Genomic DNA, 5,333 nt, shown 5'->3' with positions numbered 1-5,333 from the left:
TTAAAGCCTGCAAATAGATCCTACGTCTCATCTCAGCAACTACACGTTACGCTCACTCACTGTTTGTGTGTATGTCCTACTTTCACACAAAGCCCTTTCAAATCCCGCAAGAGGCCCATTGCTCGCATTGGTTTGGATATTTTTGAAACATACTGTAGGCCTACAGTATGCGAGTCTACCCTGTCAACCTCTACTCCACCTGCCCGCTAAATGTGGGAAAATGGAAAGAACGTCATCACAAACTTCAAATGAGAGTAGCCTATGCTAAAGATAATGAAAATGGAACTTGCATAAAGTGTAAACTAAATTAACCAGCTATTGTGTGATGTGCTTTGTGTCATTTGCACGCACTACAGGTGCTATTAATTAAATGCACTGTTTGTCATTTTAAACCCTCCAGTAACATGCGACTATGTTTTGAAAGAAAATACATGAAAATAATTCATAAAAATCACTCAATTATTTAGTCTGCAAATCGTTTGTTAGAAGCGTAATTTGTAAAATCGTCGGTTGCACTTTATTTTCAAGTATGTGTACTTTCAGTATACTTACATTGTACTTACCCAAGAAAGTACTGAGTAATATTAGGTAACATGTTCTTAATATGGGTTAGGTTTAGGGTTAGCACCTAGTAATTACTATAGTTGTTGAAATATATAGTACCTAAATGTAGAATAGTACTGTAAAATAAAGTGGTACCAAATCGTCTTTCATACCTAAATATTTAGCAAATATTAAAGTTTAAGAATAGTTAACCATAAATAATAGGTATGTAAGGTTTTATAACAATAAGTATTTACACCAATTAGCCACAACATTAAAACCACCTGCCTAAAATTGTGTAAGTCCCCCTCGTGCCACCAAAACAGCGCCAACCCGCATCTCAGAATAGTATTCTGAGATGCTATTCTTCTCACCACAATTTTACAGAGCTGTTATCTGAGTTACCATAGACTTTGTCAGTTTGAACCAGTCTGGCCATTCTCTGTTGACCTCTATCATCAACAAGGCATTTCCGTCCACAGAACTGCCACTCACTGGATGTTTTTTTGTTTGTTTTTGGCACCATTCTGAGAAAATTCTAGAGAATTTTGTGCGTGAAAATCCCAGGAGATCAGCAGTTACAGAAATATTCAAACCAGCCTGTCTGGCACCAACAATCATGCCACAGCCCAAGTCACTGAGATCAAATTTTTTTCCCCATTCTGATGGTTGATGTGAACATTAACTGAAGCTCCTGACCCGTATCTGCATGATTTTATGCACTGCACTGCTGCCACATGATTGGCTGATTAGATAATCGCATGGATGATTGTTGGTGCCAGATGGGCTAGTTTGAGTATTTCTGTAACTGCTGATCTCCTGGAATTTTTACGCATAAAAGTAGAATTCACTGTAGAATTTACCCCGAATGTTGCAAAAAAAAATAAAAAATAAAACATCCAGTGAGCGGCAGTTCTGTGGACGGAAACGTCTTGTTGATGAGAGAGGTCAACAGAGAATGGCAAGACAGGTTCAAACTGACAAAGTATACGGTAACTCAGATAACCACTCTGTACAACTGTGGTGAGAAGAATAGCATCTCAGAATGCAATTGGTTACATCAGGGAGAAGTTGTCAAAGGGGCTATATTTTATTTATATCTTAGTAACTATAAGGTTTAAAAGTAACTATAAGGAGTCAAAAGTCCAAGTAAATAAATGTTGAATTCATTGGTCTATAGTGGTTCCAAACACCTAGTTCTTTAAAAAAAAAAAAAAAAAAAGTAAAATATTTTTATTTTTCAGAAATGTCAGGTTGGGTTTATATGTTGTCATTTTATACAGTCATTAGTTATAATTTCTGCTGTCCAAAAAAATTGTTCGGTATATTTGTAGGCTACTTTAGGTTTCCGTTTTTATTGTTTAATTAATTGTTTTGCGTATCATTATTGTTTTACTTTTGAAATTTTGCTGAAAAGTCATTATAATTAGAGGCTACAACAGTGTGGAACTGTGGAACTTGTTAGTGTTCTATAGTGTTCAGCATATGTTCAACACTTCCACACTGTTGTACTGTTAAAATGTATCGTCCCTGACAAAGCAAAGTTTATTTTACATTCATTTGAGCATACTGAATGAAAATCGAATAACTTGTAATCTACTGTCATTCTAAAGTGAACACTTTAACTTTGAGCATTTTTTTTTTTTCAGCTGTGGTTTTCTGTTGACAGTTGTGGTAAATTTTTCTGCACCCTCTGGAATAGCAGCATACCATTCTGGTTGAAAGGTTGAGTGTTACTCCAACGTTCACACCCTAGTGTGGCTTTAATTATGTGTATGTAACTGAAAGGATTCCTGCCCTCCAAATGCAAGTCAAGAGTCCTTACATTTGTTTTACATGTAGAACATTGTGAAATGGGAGACCAGAAAGTGGGTAAGGAATTGATAATATTTTGTGGGAGTATATTGTAAGTTCAGATTTATTGTACATTTAATGTATTTATTTATTTATTTCCAGAACTTGATGCATTCCAGAGAAGATAATGTTGCACATTCAAGTTTGGATCTGCTTTAGACTTGGTTCCAGTGAAAATGGGAATGCTGAGGCAGCTTTAGTGTTTCTTTCTGTTGGGAACAGTGTTTATCATATTCTTCATAATAGTTTACTGGTATGACGTGAGAGATGGATCTCCTGCATTTCCCACTATCATGATGTCCTCTGGACAGTGGATGAGTGCGAACAAGAGATATGCATTTATCTGGAACAAGGTTTTGAAGGACTTGAACTTCAGTTCAGACCAGTCCAAAGAGTTAAGCTGGTCCAAACCAAACCAAACCAAAGCAAATGATCATCAAAACTCCTTTAAAATACCCCTTAAAGCATCAGGGACCCTACAAAGTAAAGCTGAGCCCCTCACAATCTTCCCCCACACACCTCAAACTGTGTCAATTACACCATAGACGTATTTTAAGACAGCTTTGCTTGGCCAACAGCAGCCTAAATTTCCCAGGAAAATTTAAGACATTTGACCAGATTCCAAACCAAGCCCTAGATCATCTAATTGTGGATGATCGCCATCATGTGATTTACTGTTATGTGCCCAAGGTGGCATGTACCAACTAGAAATGAGCCAAAACCTCAAGATATCAGACCATATCATCAGACTTCAGCCACAATGCTACAATGCATCTGACATTTAAAAGTTCCTTTTTGTACCAAATCCTTTTTGGCTCATGTCTGCTTTCCAGAACAAGTTTACTCAGCCAAATGAGGATGTCTATAGACAGTTTGGCTTTGTAATGCTTCAGCGTTATTCTAATATCTCAACACCCCCAGGATCTGCTCAAGAGGTCTTCGCTGCAGGTATCAGTCTATCATTTTCAAACTTTGTTAAGTACCTGTTAGATCCTCAGACTGAGAAGTAGCCATTTAATGAGCATTGGTGGCAGGTTTACAGACTCTGCCATCCGTGCCAAACTGAATATGACTTTACTGGGAAGCTGGACACACTTGATGAGGATGCAGAACATTTGTTGAAGAAACACGAGATGGATAGACTGATTCATTTTCCTCCAGGGTACCTCAATAGGACAATTCTTTAGATGAAAGAGAAAACTTTACAATCTCTATGAACCTGACTTCAGGTTATTTGGATACGACAAACCTGAGACACTTCTACATGAGTGACAATGCCAGTTGTTTCAGTGAAAAGGATTATATGCGTATTCTAAATGAAATATACCTTATAAATCGCAAATTTCTGTTAATGTAAACTCGTTGGACCAAGCCAGTGCATAGATTTGTTTTAGCCACCAGGGTGCAGTGTCTCATTTGATTTACTGCAGTGCAATAGCCATGTGAGCAGGCCACAGATGGAGTTTTGAAATTTGACAGATCTTATGAATCTTTGATGCTAAAAAAAACAAAAACACAAAACTAAAAGCAAATGTAGAATTTATGAAATGACTCATATTTTTAAGGGATAGTTCACCCAAAAATGAAAATTCTCATCATTTACTCACCCTCAGGCCATCCTCTGCTAAACACAAACAATGATTTTAAGAAGAATATCTCAGCTCTGTAGGTCCATACAATGCAAGTGAATTGTGGCCAGAACTTTGAAGGTCTGAAAAGCACATAAAGGCAGCATAAAAGTAATCTATGCGACTCAAGTGGTTAAATCCATATCTTTAGATGCGATATGATAGATTTGGGTGAGAAACAGAACAATACTTACAGTAAGTCCTTTTTTGCTATCAATCTCAACTTTAACTTTCACATTCTTCTTTTATTTTTGGCGATTCTAATTCTTTGTGGATATCGCCACCTACTGGGCAGGGAGGATAATTTATAGTAAATGATGAGAGAATCTTCATTTTTGAGTGAACTATGCCTTTAACCTAGATTCTTTGCATAGCTACATTTGACCACACTCTAGATTTGAAACACTGGGAAGCAAGAAGTCTCTGAGCAAAGGTTTATTAAAACATAAAAAACAAAATTAATGTGGACAGAAATATTTCACATCATCTAAAATGTAATATTAAACTGAATTAGATTTTTCTGGCATTTTAGCAATATAATGTATTATTCTGGTATTTTAATATGATAAAATGTTCTTCTCAGGAATACCTTTTGATTCTGGTCTTAAAATTGTACAAAATTATTCAACAGTGTTTGAGTAATTAGTGTTTATCTGTGAACAGATAGAGGGAATTTGTTTGCACATAAGTAATACAGTAGGTGTCAGAAATGAGACTAGTGATCCAGGCGCGGAGGCACAGTTAACATAATTTATTTAGAGCAAACTCAAACCAGGCTGATGGGCATGGAAGACTCAAACAGGGCTGATGAGCAGAGAGGAACCCGGCACCAACCAACATGATCATACATGAAGTCGGCATGATGTTTCCGATAGTTTCGGTACCCTAGAATCAGCGACTGTATGCCAACTGTATGCAGCATTCTTATCAAACATGTTTGCAGTGGTTTCAATGTATTTACCTTTCCACCTGGCGCGATTACTTTTTTACTCCACTAATAGTTAAGGTAAGGTTTGGGTAGGGGGATAGAATCTATAAATATATGCTTTTCTCTTCATTGTATACTGGACATAAATGAGCTCACACGTGCCCATATGCCCTACAACACTTACCGCTTTGGCCACTGTGGGCAATATTTCAAAATTTAGGTCAACGTATACCAATTGTGATGAAAGAAAAGTCGGTCTACTCTTTCCGATTTCACTGTGAGATCAGGCTGCACCGACTGCAGAGTGGAGATGGAGAGTGTGTTCGTAGGCATGTGTGCGTCTTGGCAGTGTAGAGGGAAACCAATGAGGAATCCTCAGG

At 37.2% G+C, this 5,333-nt stretch overlaps 1 pseudogene; it reads left to right on the top strand.

Annotated features, from left to right (window-relative positions):
• The first annotated feature begins 2,826 nt into the window (after nt 1-2,826).
• LOC127443583 (carbohydrate sulfotransferase 12-like) lies at nt 2,827-3,669 on the top strand (annotated as a pseudogene).
• Nucleotides 3,670-5,333: the final 1,664 nt, after the last annotated feature.

This window comes from Myxocyprinus asiaticus, chromosome 7 (assembly GCF_019703515.2).
Source record: "Myxocyprinus asiaticus isolate MX2 ecotype Aquarium Trade chromosome 7, UBuf_Myxa_2, whole genome shotgun sequence".
Classification (NCBI taxonomy): Eukaryota; Metazoa; Chordata; class Actinopteri; order Cypriniformes; family Catostomidae; genus Myxocyprinus; species Myxocyprinus asiaticus.
This window is presented reverse-complemented; position numbering and strand designations above follow the sequence as displayed.